Source organism: Rhineura floridana, chromosome 1 (genome assembly GCF_030035675.1).
Source record: "Rhineura floridana isolate rRhiFlo1 chromosome 1, rRhiFlo1.hap2, whole genome shotgun sequence".
In the NCBI taxonomy this organism is placed as follows: domain Eukaryota; kingdom Metazoa; phylum Chordata; class Lepidosauria; order Squamata; family Rhineuridae; genus Rhineura; species Rhineura floridana.
The window spans coordinates 48,311,164-48,331,683 of record NC_084480.1 but is presented as its reverse complement, the minus strand read 5'-3'; the positions used below and the strand labels follow the sequence as shown (position 1 = coordinate 48,331,683).

Here is a 20,520-nt window from a genome sequence, read left to right as displayed (position 1 = left end):
AGCTACTCACTGCTATCAACCCACACACTCACACCAGGGCACCTCTAAGACAAAGGGGAATGGAATCCATATATGGATTATGCTAAGACAAATATTTAACAAATAAATACTAATGCATGCAATATAGCTTGGCTTCTGTTAGAATTCTATGGCTTTCACAGAAACCTCCCATGGCAGCAATGCTAAATGCACATTTAGAAGCAGAAGAAATGAATTTCTGAATGACTTATCTTGCCTTTCTAAAAAGGAACAAGACATCTTACAATGAAAGACCAATTCTGAGGCATAGTTCTCCTGATCATAGGGCATAGGAATTGGGATGGGCCTTGGATACCTGAAGGACTCCCTTTTCTTTTTATGGTCCTACATTATTGTTACAATCCACTGATGAGACCCTCTTGGTTGGGCTATGGCCTCTGGATGTTTGCTTGGCAGGAACCCAAAGGTAGGGGCTTTTTCTGTGGTGGCATCCTCATTAGGGACCCATTTCATCTGAGATGAGCAGCAACATTAATATTGTTCCAGCGACTGTTAAAAACACATTTATGTTTCCTGCCTTTGCAGATGCTCAACTCCAGTGTTATTTTATTTCACCTTATTTTAACTTTGTCTGGGTTCTCAGTGATATCTTGATGGTGATTTTAATATTGGTGATATTTATACACAACATTGAGACAAAGGCAGTATAAAATATTTAAATAAATAAACAAACAAACAAATAGGAAGAACACAGAAAGGAGCCATTTCCTAATCATATCCTCTGCCAACGACAGAGCAGCTCTCTTCTACAGGCTCTCCATTTCCAATCTCTTCTGCTATTTTTAAAGGAACAGGAGTATGAACATTATTTTAATCATTTAATGTGGCCCAGTTCTACAAGGTGATATTAAGGTTGGGCTTGCACCTTCTTAGCCACTTTGTATTTAAGAACATTCTGCAAACAGCAGTTTGCACTAGATAGAACTTTACCTTCTTATTGCAAAGTGAGTACCACTAAAGATGTATTAATATCTTGTGCCTCATGTTAGCGATGGGGCAGAAATTTGATTCAGTTTAAATTAAAAGCCAAATTTATCAAATATGCACTTTCCAAAACAATAGGAGAATCAAAACATGGCCATCCTTCAAAATTCACACTTCTCCCACCAACCAATGTTTACAAAAATGTGTATTTTAGGGGAAACGTGCAGAAAAATGTATATATTAGTGAACACATCCAAAATAAATAAAATAAATAAATAAATAAATAAAAATGTATCATATTAGGAGAAATCCCTTGCAAAAAAATGTGTTTAGTCAAAACTTCACACAAAAGTGTGTTCAGCAGGAGAAATTCACACTGAAACACTGAAAGATGTTCATGGAGTTGTTTTTTTTTAAAAGAAATGCAAATTGCTGCAGAACTCAATTTAAGATTGGAAAGATGAAGAAATCAAAAGTGACAGATCTTTCCATTCTACTCATGTTACATGTGGGCAAACGTGTTGGCTGCAATCTTGCTACTTGGACTTTCAAAATGCATTTTACCAAGTCCCTAACCATCAGTATTTACCACTGATCATCGTATTTGTTAGTAAACTCAGCAGTGGAGAGATTAATGGTACAATCAAACTGCTATTTGCACAGGGGTGAGGGGAATTGAATATGGCAGACCCCTGGCTGAGCAGAAGCCCCTCATCCGGGCTCAACCACCAGGGGTACATCATCAGCATTTACCATTTTACTGTGGCTGCCACCAGGAATCACTGCAGCTCTTCCACTGCTGTGTGCCTATGACTCCCGGTGACCATTTCCCTAGCTGCATACTAGAATTAAGATTACAATTACTTTTGAGTTGATTCTGTATATTTTGTTAACAAAAAAAGTCCAAAATCACCCAATGCATCAAAGGACCATGGTCATTTTTATTTACAGTCATAGCTGAATAGTGCTATACTACTAGATATCACAATAATGATAATACAGTATAGCATATGGTAGGAGGCAGTGTGCTTTCACATACCAGTTGCTGGAAATCGCAGGAGGGACAAGTGCTCCTGCACTAAGGTCCTGCTTGTGGGCTTGACATGGGCATCTCTGGTTGGCCACTGAGAGAACAGGATGAGGGACTAAATGGGCCACAGGCCTGATCCAGCAAGCTCTTTTTATGCTCTTATGCCCAGGAAAAAAATAGAAAGGATTTCGAAGAATGCACTAGGATAATATTGAGGGAAACTTCCAAAGTTCAAGGACACCAGCTACTAGGTGGAAGCAAAAGATAATGGACAGATCATCCAGGTAGAAGAGGCTTGGTTGTAATGCTTAAGCAGAGCACACATCACAGGACCATCCCAATGAGACAGGGGAGCAGCCATGCTAAAATATATCCACACAGACGTGCCAGTGATGTAAGCCTGTTTAGCAGTGGTGAGGAAGGAATCTTGACGAGTTTGAAGGGGGGAAAGGGGGGCATCTGGATCAGGAGTGACTAACCTGTGGCCCTTCAGTTGCTGCTGAACTACAGCTCTTATCAGTCCCAGCCAGCATGGCCACTGGCCAGGGAACTGTCAGACTGCAACATCTGAAGGACCACAAGTTAGCTAACCCAAATCCAGATCCTCCATTGAAAACAAAACAATTATTTGTTCACTCTTCTTGGCAATTCTAGATTGAACAGTCAGGTATGGATGGCCCCATATCTTCAGTACTGCAGTTTTGTAGCACTGTACACAGAACCTAGAAAAAGCCCAAAACATGCATCTCCCAGCAAGCAGGACACTTTTTATTTGTACTATTGCCAAGCTGCCTTTGCTATATCAAAGCAAGTGCCACAGCAGCATTAAGAAGAAATAATTCCCATTGCTCTATAAAAATGATAATCTTTAGTACATAGTCAAATGCTGCAATCCAGGGTACTCAGACGTAAGTCCCATGGAGTTCAATGGAGCCAACTCCCAGGTTTTGGTGTTATGCGCCTTCAAGTCGATTACGACTTATGGCGACCCTATGAATCAGCGTCCTCCAATGGCATCTGTCATGAGCCACCCTGTTCAGATCTTGTAAGTTCAGGTAAGTGGGTAGTATACAATTGCAGCTCAAGGGGATCCAGGCCACATGCACTCTGCCATTTTACTTTCTTCTGTTTCGCATGGTGTTTGCTTGCATTGCTTATCTATTATTCTGATGTGATTTTATTACAACTGCCTCACACTGGAGCAACTGAGATGTAACCAATAGATAGTGGACATAGTTTGGTTTGTTCCATCGTTCTAGGCAAGGACTCAGCAGACAGGATATTACGTAGACCAATGTCCCAATTTCTTCTCAGCCACATACTGTCTGCTGGTTGCTGGATTCTTCTCAACAAACTAGCACACTTATGCTCTTGAACAAGTGTGCGTACTCAGGATCACTTAGACAGATTTCTTAAACCGTTAAAGAGATTCTGTATGTGCACCATTACTTTGTAGATTTTACACACATAGACCACAGGGATTAGGAGGGGGGCAGGAAAATGTATCGCAGACAAGACTAAACAACCCACTCCTGTTCTAGGTAAAATCTTCCGGACTGACAGCTGCCCAGAACACTTCTTTATAATGAAATAGCTTGCGAGAACAATTCTACATGATTTCTCAAACTGGCTAGCACTGAGGCTGAATTTGCGCAGCTACCCAAAATGTGTGGGGTGGGGAATCTCCACAAACCTCAGTCTGCAAATGAGAGGCTGAACACACCTTCTTGAAAGCTTCTTGAAAATTTAGACTAAAACCCAGAGTAGATTCCACTGCCCCACTGACATTGGGACACCAGCCACCACCAAGTACAGTTGTACATTATAAAAGTGGCAGTGCTTCATGTAAGGCAACATTGATTGCTGTATTTTTAATACTTTATTGATAATATAAGCTACCCGGGAATTTTATTAGGCAGGATATATGTATGTATTATATGTAAGGATATAAACACACTCAGACACTCACTCACTCAAAGCTTTGAAGAATACCTGCAGCTACTTTTTCCAATCTCAACTGAAGGTAGAGAATATATTGGCAGCTTCGCATCTATGAAAGCGACAGACTGTCAAGGATGACCCAGAACCTATGTAGGTGTATTGCCATAAAAAGACAATTAAGGTAGGATTAAGGAGAAAATCGTATTAGGTAGCACCAGGAACTAGTGATGGTTTGATGAAGCAGATTAGCAGCTTCATATCCGTCACATTTACATTCTGCTCTTCTTCCAAAGACCGTAGAGTGACTAAAGGTGTGGCTCCAAAACAGTTGTCCATTCAGACAGCTTGCAGTATTAATACCTGCTCAACTCTAAAAATACAAGTCCATTGTGTTTTCAAGACCATTATCTAGACCTAAACACTCATAAGAGGAGTAGAAATGAAATAAAATATAGGTTTGTTTAAAAAATAATTAAAAGCACATCCAAGCAAAGGGGGAGGGAGTAAGAACCAGCATGTTACAATTGAAGTTTCCATCATGGTTATACAGTGAGATATGCAAACCACCTGTCTCAGCAAAAACCCTCCAGGTCATCATCATTCCTAACATTTTTAGAATAAAGCAGAAATGAAGGAGAAAACGGAGAGCAGCAAGTGCTTGACTGCACTCTGGCTTTATTTTCAGTGACAGACACATTCCGGAAGAAGAAAAACATAATTCATTTGTGTGTACATAATGAACCAGAAGCAACCCAGTTGCATTTTAGGAATACAATTCCAGAATTCTTCCTGAGTTGTTGTTTCTTTTACAGAACCAGAAAATCCAAATGAATCTTAACCCTGAGAATTTTTGTTATTGTATTTCATTTCAATATATGCAGCAAGAAAAAGTAAGAAATGTAAATTCTCCTATATCAACCCTTCACAATTCTCAGGTCAAATACATTACTTTTGCTTTCATGGTTTGATAGGACAAATAAATCTGATGATACACACAGTTCAAAGAAAAGGTGTTCATCAAAATTAATAATTTTATAATTACTGCTGCACTTTAAACAGGGCATAGAATTTTTCCAGCCCTTATCATCATCTGTTACAAAAGTAAACATGTGGCAATAAGCAAATTCCACTCTCAACTTTATGCTCAGTAAAAATACTAAGAATTTCAGAAGGCACAACTATAATCCTAATTCAAAAGCTACCAATGTTTTATCCATATTGGCAAGGGTTATTTAAAAAATTGCCACCTAGTCAATTCCAGAAAGACATGAGTTTGTCATTGCTTGGCTATCTTTTGAAGCTATATAATAAGCCTTTAAAATGGCATATATTTAAATTAGCACATATTTGAGCAAGACAGAAGCAGCTGTTTGCTGGCAAGCATCTTGCAATCTCTCTGACAATTCAACAGTATCAATTCCTCTTATGAAGACGAGGAGCATGCTTTTCCCTTCCTCTTGTTTTAAACCTCTGTGCTCTGCATGACAGTAAAACTGTCAGAACAAATCCTCGTCATAAACTCTGGATTGTGCTCTGTTCATGAGATAACTACCCAATTGGTCAAGTGAATATTTTGGCTGACTGAACAAATGCAATGTAGCCTTAAGCAACCCAAGTTTTCATGACCATTCATGCAAAACGGAAATTAAAAAAGGGAAGAGAGAATAATTTCAATAACTGCAAAAACAACCAATTATTTAATGAGGAGTACTGCACTTCTGTCTCTCTGAAACGAGCATGCACTCGTTTTATCACCCTGTAATGTAAACCACCCATCATACACACTTACGTAATAGCATTAAAAGGTTCTTTGTACTAAGTCGCCTGCTTTCCCTTGTAATAGCCACAGACTTTCTACATTCTCTGCGGCCATACAAAGTACCTATGCTACAAACAGCATGTACTTCATTAACAGAATATGCCATTGTTGTGGCTTCTTTAATTCAATGCAACACAAAATAAATGAGCATAGGCATCCCGAATCCAACATTTTCAAAATCAGTATGGTTGTTTACAGAACTATCCTCATAAATGATGAGCTAAAGAGATTTACCTAGGGAAAAAAAAGGGCTGTGGTTGTGCAAGGACACAAGAGAGGGAAATCACAGAATGTGGTAACAGGCACAGAATTCAGCTCTGACAGACAAGCATCTAGCCTACATGGCTGCAAAGATATGCTTGCGTAGACAATGACTGCTGAAATGTGAGACCACAGAGGTGCTGATGAAGATTTGTTGGGGTTGAGAGTAGGGATGGGTGAGAATTTTGATTCCGTTCGCATTTCAAGCAGAATTTATCAAATTCGCAATTTCTGAAACAATATGAGAACCGAAACACAGCCCTCCTTTGAAATTCACATTTATTAGAATTTTGGGATGCAGTTTCCCAACTAAACAACATTTACAAAAAATGCATATATTGGGGAAAGTGTGCATAAAAATGAAATACATGAGTGAAAATAACACACAAAAAGGCATGAAATGAGAAATGGCATGCAAAAACATGTACCTTTGTCAAAATTGCCTACAAAAATGTGTTTATTTGGATAAATTCGCACTAAAATGGTGGAGAATTTTCATGAAGATTTTTTTTTAAAAATTCACAGATCACTGTAGAAATGTAGAGAACTGAATTTAACATTTGAAAAATGAGAAACTGAGAGAACTGAAACAGACAGATCTTTTCATCCATAGTTGGGAGACATGTCCTTTCCTCTCCCGTGAGTAGAAAAAAAGGCAGAAATTATGCAAAACAGCAACAACCACAGAACACAGTTTGCACAAGTAAAAAATGATGCAAATATGCTCAATAATTTGCATGATTTGTACAGATTGCAGAATCCAGCTCATCTTGGCTCAAAATTTTTAACTTTAATGCTGGGGGTGGGGGAGTCATCATTCTATACCCAAATATCATCTGCTATAGTGTTATGAATGTAATCACCACAAAATCTAAAGAACTGTGAACACAGTTCAATGGCAGCACATTAATGACCAAACTTCGATTAGTGAAAATCAATGGAAAGAGTTGTTCATTACAAATCATTTTTGGTTACTTCCAATATATTCCAATACTGTACAGTAGGGCCCCGCTTCCCGGTGCTCTGCTTCCTGGCATTCCGCTAATGCGGCGACTTTCCTCCCCTCTTTAAAAAACCGCTTTTGCCACTTTTGCGGTATTTTCACGTCATTTTCGCGAACATGCCCCATTAAAGTCAATGGGGTTCCGCCTTACGGCGATTTCCGCTTTACAGCGGGGGTCCAGAACAGAACCTGCCGTATAAGCGGGGCCCTACTGTACCAGGAAAGGAGAGAGATAAGAGCTTCATTTCTTCCACTTTCAATACACTTTTTGCGTCCAAAGTACACACTCGCATAAGAAAACATTAACTTGAAAATTAGGCAATTATGGCCAATAGCAATTAATACATTAACTTTGTTAGGAACAGCGTTTCCTCCGTCAGAAGCATCTGTATGTGCAAAGTTCAGACATATTTGTCATGACAGTGTAATGAAATATAATGCCACCTCATCTGGAGCAGATGGAAAAGAGGGAGGTCATCAATATATTGATGTCGCCTCACTCCATATCCACAGGCAACCCTCTCCAGCACTTTTATGTAGGCACTAAAATTGGGGGAAGGGAGAAGTAAGATCTTCCCTAGAACTTAGTACAGCCAAACAATGTCTTAACTGTACAGTTTAAAAATAAGTTGTCAACATCTACCAAGCAACCCAGATTAATGCATCCACCATATTATTTGTAATCTCTCCAAAAGAGCTTATGCTGCTCTGGATTAGTAAGAGAAACAAGCTACAGTAGGGCCCCGCTTTACAGCGCTTCGCTTTACAGCAATTCACTAATGCGGCGGCTTTCAATTAAGGAAAGTCCCTGCATTAAGGCGCTTGTTCCGCTTTTACGGCGGTTTTTTTCCATCTCGCACCATTTTGATGTCATTTTCGTGCAATACGCCCCATTATTGTCAATGGGTTCCACTTTACGGCGGCAGTCCAGAATGGAACCTGCCGTATAAGTGGGGACCGCCTGTATAGCCTTTGATCTGAATTCAAAGTGAAATGAATTAATGCCCAATCCTCCTCCTCAGTCTTCAGCTGTCCCAATGTATTTTAAATTATATAAAGGAACTATTTATTCAAGGCACAGTCACAAGACCATTTTTGATACCTGAGAAAGAGCACTTGGCATACTCATTGCCCTTATGTTTTTTTTTTATTATTTTTAAATCCTAGAAAACAATTTTTTGTTTTTAGTATTCATCTGAAAAATAAGTTCAGTAGAAAGGCAGCTCTGACCTGTAACAGTACAAAGATGCATCATGTTGAATTACAAAGGGAAAAGAAAAGGGTCAATAATTTCTTCAACAACCATTAAGTGGAAATAAATCATGAACCAGCTAAATCACTTATTTCAGGACCAAGTAGATGAGAAAACAGTTTTAAACAAATCAGACACAGGAATAGGGAGGGTCCTGAAAATACTCAGGTATCATCCTGAGATACTACCCTTCGAGTGTGATTTAAATGAGAAGTAAGACTTTAAAGAGAGAGAGATTTTTCTCCATCCCAGACACAGAGTCTGTATGGTACACACATGTGGTGGTAACTATGCTTAATGATTCTTATGAATGCACATAGCTCCTTAGGTCTTCAGAACAGTTTAAATGCTTCGAATACCGCCGAAGCAGGTGGCAGCAGCAAAAAAGGCTAGGAATGGATATGGTGCAATGGCAGAACCCTGGGACCCTTCTAGGGTCAGGACCTCTACATAGATGCCTCCTTAAAGGCTACGCTGCATAATTCGGAAGAGGACTTGCACTTCACTCATTGAAATACTGAGCTCTTTTAAAGGCATGGGAAAGAACCCTTGAGATTAAAAGCATACTAGTCCAGAGAATGGTTGTATATGCGAATAATCAAGAAACTTCAAAGGGAAGCTTCCACATTCTTCCAATTCAGAAAAAGCCCAAGTCAAGAAACATATGCTGGATCCTTGGCATAGCACCGGGGTAGGGAAACTTTTTCAGCCCAAGGGCTGCTTCCCTTTCTGTGCACCTAGAGGAGGCACATGCCAACGGGCAGGGTCAGAAGCAAAAGTGATCACCGCAATGCACATGCATTTTATATTGGAAGAGTAGGCCAGTTTCTATATACTCGCACACCCTTCTCTATCCTCCATCTAGACAAACAAGAGGCATATCAAAGTTTGAGGATGTTCCAGTCAGGCAAACCACTCAAGGAGAGTGTGAAGGAGGGCCAGTGACTGGTGTGGGCTGAGGACAGTCCTGAGGGCCAGATAGGTACATTTGGCCCCCTGGCCTGACATATCCCACCCCATCCCTAGAATAACACCTTATTTGCAAAACCCAGCAGCATCAAAGTTTTCTCATACTAGTCAAAATTGTGGCAAATGTACTAGCATTTTTGCCACATAACCAAAAAAACCCCAAACAACTGTTTTAGAGGACAGAAAAATCCACAATAATGTTTTGACTTATTTAATGATAGAATTAGTGAGTCTCTGACAGATCTTTTCATGAAGTGGTGCAGGGAAATCAGGCATAAAATCAGTCAGACAACATCTCAACTCCACCTCCAAATTTCCGTCCAATATTTGCGACCTATATTTTGATTTCACCATTTTTACTGCTGAAAAAGTTGGATTCACAGAGCCACGTTGAACCAAAAATTGAAAGTTTTGGAAATATATTTAGAACGGCAAACTCATTTTGATTTACAATATGAGACCACATCATAATAATTGAATCATCTTTCTAGTACTAAGTGCTTTGAAGTAAAATCACATCAGTCTCAAATAGATGCCTCCACAAAGAAGCCTCACGAGACAGTTGAAAATTGTAGACGTCAACATCCATTTTGCAGCATGTAAGACCCAAGGATTGTTAAGGTAGAGGGTAGACACATTTTTGAACTGGTACATGTATTATTATTACTATCATCATAATCATCACCCACCCTTCACCCAAAGGTCCCAGGGCAGGTTACAACCATTTTAAAACATGACATTAAAAACAATGTAAAAAAAACCCCAAAATGGAGTGGGTAAAAATTCATGTCTCAGGTGCATCTTCAGTGTTTGTGTAAAACTGTACAGTAAGTTGCCAGATGCATGTCGGTGGAGAGGGACTTCTACAACTTAGGGGACACCACAGAGAATGCCCTCTCCTGGGCCACCACCCCAATAAGTATAAAATAATTTTATTAAAAATTGATTTTAGAAAAATAGGTGGTAAAAGTAAAGCACTAATTAGCCACATGTCAATAACCATTTTGCCATATGTGACAAGTGGCAACTGTGTTGAACATAGGGTTGGGATCCATTGGCCAGTGTCGGTTCCATCGACCTAACAGGCTGGTATCGAATTGAGTTTGTCCTTTGTCTGCTATCTGCTGCTTTTACCAATCCATTTTTCCCTCACAAAAAATGGTATTAATATCAATGTTTTGAAAGGAAATATTGATAAAATTATTGTTATTAATATCAATATTTTAGAGGAAGAATTTTTTTAAAAGCCATTTTCAAAAATAACCACAGAAAATTGCTACTTAAAAATCTAATCTGTAATTATAGAGAATAAGCAAATTAATTGAAAATTCAGTATCAACTCCAAATTCGGTAGAATTCTAGCACATCTAGAGATGTAAAATTTCTGGAAATTTTGAAGCCATGGAAAAAAACTGTTTTCCCCCCACTTTTTTTTTCAGGAAAAAATGGAACTTTTTGGAAAAAATGCAGTATTAGCACTTTTTACAGATTGAAAGTCACTTTGTTACTTCAGGAACATCAAATGTAATTATGTACAAGTTGGTTTGGCATAAAATTATCTCATGTGGTATATTAAAAGTACATTTTACTCAAACAATTATTACAAATTGAATTTAGTTTTTTTAATTTTTACTTTTTTTTGGTAACAAATGGATCTACAAGCTCCTGAACTGTAAGGAACCTCTTTCGTTTTGCCAGTTTATGAGGAGCAGGCAAAAAACAATTAAAAAAACAGAACAAAACCATCAACATTAATAACAAAGAAAATTATTTATGTCTCCACTAGTCCTCCAAAGTGTCAAGCAGACATAAAGCATCCATTCCCATTAAAAGAACTGAGAAAAGGGGGGGGCAAGATTCAATGAAACATTTTATTCATCGTGCTAAAATAAAACATTCCATAATCCATTTTTTCAATTTTTTTCAATTTTTTGGAAAAAAAACAAAAAAGGCTTTAGAAAAGAACAGAAAAAAATATTCCCCCCCAAAAAAATTTTTCATTCCCCCCCCCCCCGGGCCTTCACATCTCTAAGCACATCCCTAGTTAGACACCAGGCGTGTAGACAAACCTGTACTTCAGATATTCACTCTTGTTTTTTTTATTTTGCAAACCAAAGTACACAGACGTATGTATTTCTAACTTCCGTTTGTCAAACAGAATTGGTTAATGCAGGATTCCCTAAAGTAACAGCTATCTGAAGCCTGCTTGGGAAAGGGCATTGTAGCCACATGGCATTATTTCACATAAGGCAACTTTCACCAACCTGGTGCCCTACTAGCTGTGCTGCTGAAAGTTGTAGTCCAACATCTGGAAGGCACCAGGCTGGTGAAGATTAACATCAAGAATTATTTCAAGCTTAACTCTTTTGTACCAGAAAAATAAACAAGGAGTCTTGGACACCTTAAAAACTAAAAACATATTATGGCACAAGCTTCCATGTACTATACTCCACTGCATCAGATGCATAAAGCATTATTCTGAGTTGTATGTGTGTGTTTATGTAGATATATATACACATATACACAGTTTTGAAAGCAACATACAGAACATCACCCAAGCTTGCTCTGGATCCCTATAAGGATTCCATTAATCACCTAAAAATATGTATGTATTGTATGTTAGAAGCTGATGAAGGGGGAAGCCGAAACGTTTTGGTAGTACAATAAAAAACTGTTTTGTTAATCACAGTTGCATGGATACAGTATACACACACGCGGGGCGAGTATGTAAGCCGTGAAGTCAGACGATTATAGCTTGGCAATATCTTAGTAATTGGGCTGGTTACTGTTTTACGTCTGTTGAGATTTACTGTTTTGTCTATGAGTATTCTGTATTTATTTTCTGTGTTTTATTGTAATGTTTTAATATATTATTATGTTTCTTTTTATATTACTGTTTGCTGCCTTGTGAGAAATTCACTATAAAGCAGGATATAAATGTATTAAACTAAAGAAAGAAATGAAACTGAGAAGTACAGATGCTGATAAATTGTTATTGGCATTTACTATCCACACAAAAAACAGTTGTTGATAACAAAAATACCCTACCATTGCTAAGCTAATTAACACATGCAATGCAATAAAACCCTTTGTCCCAATCCAGTCCCTTTGTAGGGCCCAGTCTCCCCAAGTTAGTCTGTTCCAATGAATCCACAGAATGAACAAGATTTGCTGGTGAGATGTATAAATGAAATAATGCACTGTGGCATGTAAGTTCTGCATTACATATGTATCTATAAAAATACATGTATGGCACAAATGTAAGTTCTACTTATAAATACATACAAAAATCTGTATGGTGGACTGTGTTGCAAGGTTTTTTAGTGGACCAGTAATAGTAAATTCCAATCAGAAATGGGACTTTCTGTTCACTGCTCATTCTCTTAAGCCACAGATGGCATCCTGTGGCCCTCCAGATGTTGTTGGACTACAACTCCCATCACCCCCAACCAACATGGCCAATGGTCAGGGATAATGGAAGTTGTAGTCCAACATCATCTGGAAGGCCACAGGTTTCCCCATCCCTGTCTATGCTATTCAAATCAAGGGTCTGCAATTCCATTACAACTGCTGCTTAAGAGTTGTTGTTACCCAACAAAAGAATAATTTGCTAGGATAACACTGAACCAGCTGACACTACCATCACTATGCAATCATCCACAGTTGGAGAACAAGTGTGACCCGAGATTCTCTTAGTTACTGAAGCTGAAATATGCAGTCTGAAAGCAAATACTGTCATCATTTTCAGCTTGGGTCTTCTCCATTATTATACATCATCAGCAATTTTACAATTAACATTTCACAGAAAGCAGTTCCATCCCATCCATCTCTCCACCGCCCAAACCTGCACTCCAAGATAACTTGGCAATTCACTTTTTACTTTCAGTGAATTTACACATGTGGAAGTGATTATTTTTGTCAGAATCGTCACAGGTTAATTATGCCAAAGCAACAATCTAAGTTTTGGGGAAGAGGAAGAAGAAATATCAAAGGCAATTAGATAATCTGGGCTCTCTTTGGAAGGAAGAGTGGGATATAAATGTAACATAGTCATAATCATCAATTGCTTGAACAAATCAATATGTTTAAATACTTGGGTGTTACATTTAAAAGCTCAGGATCTTGGTCTGTATGCTTGAATGCTGCGGCTAATGCTGCCCTTTGTTTCTCTGTTGGACCAAGCAGGTAGAGCTTTATAAGGGTAACTACTTTCCCATATGTTGTACGGAGCACCCATGTGGGTTCATTGAGATAGGGCAGCACTGGAACCAGTACAGCACAAATTCCTCTCCAGACTGTTGGGGGTACCTAGATCTACCTCTAAGGCAGCTGTTCGATCAGAAACAGCTTATCACTCAGTGGGAATATTCACCCAAAAAGCAGCCATTTTATTTTGGCTAAAGTTAGTCTTCCAGCTGGTGTCACCTCTGGTTCTTTTGGCATATGAGGACATGGAGAGGGATTCTTGGGCTATGATGTGTTCACTTATCTCTATATTTGGCTCTTCGCCACCTCACTTGATTATGAGGGGCTGTGATGTCGCCTGAGAGGAGGTCTCTAGATGGTTGGCTGAAGGCGATACTCAGACCACGATGGCACTTGCAGGTGAATGCTGCTCCAATACTATATAGAAAGATCTTGCTATCCTTCCTGGGAAGGTGCATCCATATTTGTCCCTTATTCGCCGACAAGTTGAGATGGATCCTGACTAAACGCAGATTGAACTCCTTGCAACTGATGGAGGGGAAGGGGCTCAGTATGGAGTGTCTAGATATTGTCCAACTGGATGCCTCAAGACTGAGGATCTGGTACATTTCTTAATGGAATGCCCCCTATATCTAGATTGGAGGACTCAATGCCTTGAGCCCTTAATGGTAGGGATCGGTACCAATTCCTCTCTAAGTGTCATTCTATTCCTACTGACTTGTACAGATCACTACACATCATATAACAGCCACATTTTCAAATTGTTTCTAGGGAAGCAGAAGTAGATGATAATATATGTTAACATACATTATTGAGACTTTGTAATGGAACATTTTACAATCAGATTGTATTATGCTAATGCATTCCATATGTACCTCTTTTGCTGCTGTTTTCCTGTTTTTATTGTGTATATATGTATGACCTGATCAGTCAATGAGCAAGAAATTGCTCAATGAGCAAACATAAAAGAAATCTGTGAAAAATGCTGCGAGATTTCTTTTATATTGTTTGTCTTCATCATTCTCTTGGTTTTTGGTCCTTGCTAAGTGTCTGACAAAAATCAATTCAGTTTTAATGCCACCACCATGGGATGAGCCTGTTTCCCCCCCGCCAAAAAAATAAGTTTGATTGATACAGACTGAATTATGGTTCAACTGCAACTCTTGCACCACCAATCCCTTCTCCATGTTTTAGTCAACCCTCCTGATATTTTTATTTATTTATTTTTAAGTGCCACATGCATGTGTATCCTTATTTTAAAAATTGCGGTTTGCATCCTTAGACAAATCACCTTAAGGAAGTTCACAGAACGTTTCCCATACTCTCTTCCCCTTGTAGCCACCTGGGTCCCATGAAAAGCCACCCTGGAGAGGAAGGGGGCCCTCCTAGGACACAGGAGGTTCCTGGGGGGCAGGGATTTGGTCTGCCCAACTTTGAGCAACCCCCCATGCCCCAGCTGCCCACAATATCCCATCTCACATCATTCAGGAAGGTCCCCTGACCCTATAATGAGGCTTTTCAAGTGGTGCAGGTGACTACAGAGGGATAGGAAACGTTCCTTGTGTGAACATCCTTATCTTAGGATCCAAATCTGTGGTTTTTACACACACAAAGTTCAAAACCACTCCAAAAATTTGGGGCAATTGTGTTTCTTAATGACATAACTTATAGAGTGACAGTCAATCAATCATTGCTGTGTACAGCTTTCTTCCACTGCAAACTTACGGCACACAGTTGAATTGGAATGGTAGTCCTCAGCCATTAGGAAGCAGGTCCCAATGAACAGAGGGATTTCCTTCCAAGGAAGGATGATTTGGATTTAAATGACAAGTCATTTCTGCAAGGAAATCCCTTTACTTATTTTAAACATCTACATAGCGATGATATAAGCAGTCATCTTTCTGCAAGACAACTGCCATTTATAACCCTTGTAGATTTTGCACCAGATACACATTATGTTCTAGCTGCTAGAATGGCAAATAAATGAACAGTTTACAAAATGCTTACTATCCTGACAGGCATAGAGTATCTCTGTTACACAACTTTTCTTTTCTTAGGAATTTTGCTCCCCACACAGTGGAAACTGGATATAGATAGATTAGAGAAAGTAAGAGAATACTCAATGAAACAAATGCAGTCCCTGGGGATGTGATGTGGCCAGATAGTTTATACTGGGAAAAGAAAAAGAAAAAAAAGTATTAGGACCTAGAAGAAGTTTACTGAGGTTAATGGATGCACGATACACCTCTTGTCAAAATTATTCTGCCAGACCTACTAAGACAGCTACAATTCATGCTTCCTAATGATGAGATTGGTTTTGTTCCATGACAAGAAAATTGGAAGCGAGTTTGGAAACAACTATGTTTCTTAATGACATACTGAGGCTGATCTTCTCTTGCAAGATATTTGTTTTAGGGCACTGGTCATCAACTGACGGATTAGGGCCCAGAACTGGATCACAGCCTGATTTAAGGTGAGTGGCAACATCAGCATTACATAGGACCTTCTCTGTGGTAACACTCTGACTAGTGGAATGCAAAAAGGTATGTCTGCTGCTGATACTGCATTCTTTTCAGCACCAGGTTAAAACCTTTTAACTTGCCCACGCATTTTAGATTATTATACAGCCACAGGAGTGGCTGTATACTATAGCCAGCGGGGATTTTTCACATTCCGCAATGTTAAATTGAAAATACCCCCCATGCCATTCTGATCCTTCCCATAAGCTCATTTCAAAATAAAACCTTACCAAACTTAGTCCTGAACTCAGAAATGCTTGCTTAACAACCCTCTCAATTTTCATGGCGATACACAAAACAGTCAGAGAGAATAGAGAGTTCAAACTGTAAAAAGAGAAAGAAAAAATCCAGAGTCCTTTTTTCTGTCAGACTTCTCATAATCTGTTGAAATTAAGTAAAAATCAGCCCTGTTCACAGAGTACCTGTAATCCTAATACAGGCATACCCCACTTTAACGAATGCAATGGGACCGGAGAGTATACTTTAAGCGAAAATAACCTTTAAGTGAAGCAATTGTCTTCACTTGTACTGCACGCAATCGCCACTAGATGGCAGTGGCGTCATGCCAATAAAGCAGGGTATGGGGACGAATGGAGCACGTACGTTATAGTGAGGCAACGTTAAGCGGGGTATGTCTGTACTGCCCCATACTCTGATCTTCATCTTTTGCAGTTTAAAAGTTAAAAAAATGCCTGGCTGATTTTTAATTAATTTAAGAAATTTTGGCTTGAAATCATAGTGTCTGGCATGCTCAGTAAGAACCAACTGTCAGTGTTCTAAAAGCCAGACTCACAGCTGCTGGGCTTGCCTAATCAGGGGGCCACACCCACATCAGACTTTGATTTCATGTGAGACAGTCATGGCTTCCCTCAAAGAATCCTAGGAAGTGTAGTTTGTGAAGGGTGCTGAGAGGAGACTCCTATTCCACTGAGAAAGCTCCAGTGGCCAGAGTGGTTTAACAGTTAGCCACTCTGATTGAAGGTCTGTGATGGGAACAGGGCGTCTCCTAGCAACTCTCAGCACTGTTCACTAACTACACTTTCCAGGATTCTTTGAGAGAAGCCATGATTGTCCAAAGTGTAAAAGAGGCCTGGTGTGGATGTGGCCAGGGACAGCTTTGTTTTAAATTTGGGTGGGAGGTAGGGTTGCCAGGTTCAGGGCCTGAGACTGATCCTGTATCTTTAGGAGAAGTGAAAGTCAGCCAAGTGCAGGTGTTCTTGCAACATTGTAATGGGAAAAACCACAAGGTGGAATTCTCCCTTCCCCCTGCACAACTTTTAAAGATACAGAAGACCTCTTGGTTGCCAGGCCCGGCCTCCAGGAGGTCTTCTGTATCTTTAAAAGTTGTGCAGGGGGAAGGGAGAATTCCACCTTGTGGTTTTTCCCATTACACGGTTGCAAGAACACCTACACTTGGCTGACATTCTCTTCTCCTGAAGATAAAGGATCAGTCTCAGGCCCTGAACCTGGCAACCCTAGTGGGAGGCTATATGTACCTTCTGTAGAATAAAAAGGTGGGGGAAACCCTGAAAAGCAATGATACTGTTCACAATGTTTTCCTTTTGGAAAGGAAAGGGGCTTCCCTTCTGCCCAGTGCCCACCCACCCAATCTCCTCCCCTCCCCCTCAGGTCAGTGTTATACTACGGCCTGGGAGACGGGGGTTCGAATCCCCACACAGCCATGAAGCTCACTGGGTGACCTTGGGCCAGTCACTGCCTCTCAGCCTCAGAGGAAGGCAATGGTAAAACCACATCTGAATATCATTTACCATGAAAACCCTATTCAAAGGGTCGCCATAGGTCCAGTCGACTTGAAGGCAGTCCATTTCCATTTTCAAACATGATTGCACAGAAATAAATCCCATTGAACTCAAAAAGTATGCAAATGACCAAACCCTCCCTCCCTTCTCCTCCCTCCTATCCCCCTCCCTCTTGCCCCTTCCCTCTCCCTTCCTTTGCTCTTCCCTCCCCCTCCCCTTCCAATCCCCTCTTTCTCCTTCCCCTTCCCCCTCCTCCCCCCCATGGTCAGTTTTACCTATCTTCAGCATGATTGCATGGAAATAAATACAACTCCATAAGCATGCAAATGATCAAACCTGCCCTCCTCTCCCCCTTCCTTTGCGACCCTCTAATATGGTCCTTCCCCCTCCCTCTCCCCCTCCCCCATGGTCAGTTTTACCTATCCTAATCATGATTGCATAGGAGTAAATCCAATTGAACTCAATAAGCATGCAAATGATCAGACCTGCCTTGCCCTCTTTCCCCTCTCCTCTCCCTTCCTCCTTCCCTGCCCACTTCAGCCCTCTGTCCCTCCTGCCCCCCGGTCAGTTTCACCTATCCTAAGCATGATTGCACAGGAGTAAATTCCACTGAACTCAATAAACATGCAGATGATCACATCTGTCCTTCTCCCCTCCCCCTCCTCCTCCTCCCTTCCCTCTGATCAGTTTCACCTATCCTAAGCATGACTGCAGAGGAGTAAATCCCACTGAACTCAATAAGCATGTAAATGATCAATCCATTCTCAGCAAACTTGCACAGGATCCCATTTCTTACCTCCCGGATTAAAAACCAGGGAAATCCACTAATAGGCAAAAAAACCTTGTGGTTTAAGAATGCACCTATAGCCAACAGATATTTCTATCAAACTTTAAAAAGCAGGGAAATTGGGCAGCTATAGTGAATGGACCAGGGGAGCAGGAGACCTGAACTCCTCTCTGAGATATTGGACTGCCCTACAAAGTTGTCAAAATACCAACACAATTGGGTTGGTCTTTCACAATCCATTCCACTTGCTGAGTAGCTTGGAAGAATTTAGTAACATGTGCCTCTGAGCATATGGTGAGTGGTGTTTTTTTGCCTATTAGTGAATAGCATTTTTAACTGGTTGAATGATTTTATTCCTCTTAACTCTATTATGCTAGTGCTTTGTTTTATGCTATTGTTTTGTTTCATGATATATTTATAGTTTTAAATTTATTTGTATACTGCCCTGAAATCTATTTTTTGGATGAAAAGGTGGTTTATAACTTTTATATCTATATATCAGCCCTATCTGCAATGTACATTTAAAGCAATAGAATACCCCTTTAAACAGCCGGTTTCCTCCAAAGAATCCTGGGAACTGCAGCTTGTTAAGGATGCTGAGAGTTACTGGGAGATCCCTATTATCCTCACAGACCTACAATTACCAGAATTCCCTAGGAAGAGGGATTGACTGTTAAATCACTCTGAGAATTGTAGTTCTATGAAGGAGATAGGGGTCTCCTAACAACTCTCAGCACCCTAAACAAGCTACAGTTCCTAAGCATTCTTTCGGGGAAGCCATGACTGTTTAAAGTAGTATAACACTGCTTTACTTGTAAAAGACAGATGGGGCACCAGTCAAAAATTAAGCCCCAATGCATCTTCTGGGTAAAATTGGGTCCCACATCTGAAAATGCTAAAGATTACTGTTCTAGGATACACCCTCAATTTGCATTGTTAGGCCCAATGACAGATGTAAAATTTCTGGAAATCTTGAAAATCTGTTTCCCCTTTGGGGAGAGGGGACTTTTGGGAGAGCATTTGGAATTAAATGTATGCAATACTTACTTTATTGTCAAACCCAAAGCAGTAAAGATTCAACATAAAATGCATCACTTATAGTTTAGTTAGCATGTAAGAATGTACTATTTGGCTTATTTATGGAATTTACATATGTTTACTAAACCAAAACAAAATGTGATAATCATGGGGGACTGGAATGCAAAAGTAGGGAACAGAGAAGAACTAGGAATTGTGGGGAAGTGGGGCTTAGGAGGAGACGGAAATGAAGCAGGCGAAAGACTTAATTGAATTCTGTGAAGCCAATAATTTGTTTCTTGCAAATACATTTTTTGAGCAACTGAAAAGACGACTGTACACGTGGACATCACCAGATGGTCAATATAGGAACTAAACTGATTATATAATTGGTAACAGAAGATTCCATACTTTCTGCAAAAACAAGACCAGGAGCAGACTGCAGTACAGATCATGAACTGGTCGTATCGGAAAACAGAGTAAAGCTAAAGAAGAACAAAGCAATCATAATGCCAAAATACAATTTAGATAATATCCCAGAAGAATATAAAGATCAAATAAGGAACAGATTTGAGGCTTTAAACTTAGTTGACAGAGAGCCAGAAGAACTATGGAGTGAAGTCAGAGACATGATCAGGGAAGAATGCAAAAAGACAATATATCTAGTTAAAAAGAGAGAAGGACCTCAATGGATGACTGAAGAAACTCTTAAAATGGTTAAAGAGAAAAGGAAAGCAAAAGCAAAAGGAGACAGAAACATGGTCAGAACTCTAAATGCAACAATACAGCGACTAGTACATGGGGACAAAGAAAACTATTACAATAGTTACTGTATAGAAATAGAAGAGGACAACAAAAAGGGAAGAACAAGGGCCCTATTCCAAAAGATTAGAGAAATGAAAGGGAAATTTAAACCAAGAGTAGGGATGTTGAATAACCAACAGGGGAACACACTGACTGACCAAGATGAAATAAAAGGAAGATGGAAGCAAT

At 39.8% G+C, this 20,520-nt stretch overlaps 1 protein-coding gene across 4 annotated transcripts in view; it reads right to left on the bottom strand.

The window, feature by feature from the left end:
* The window catches only part of FAM169A (family with sequence similarity 169 member A), a 62,786-nt gene that overhangs the window by 30,718 nt on the left and 11,548 nt on the right, over positions 1–20,520 (bottom strand). The gene's annotated exons all lie outside the window — the stretch shown is intronic.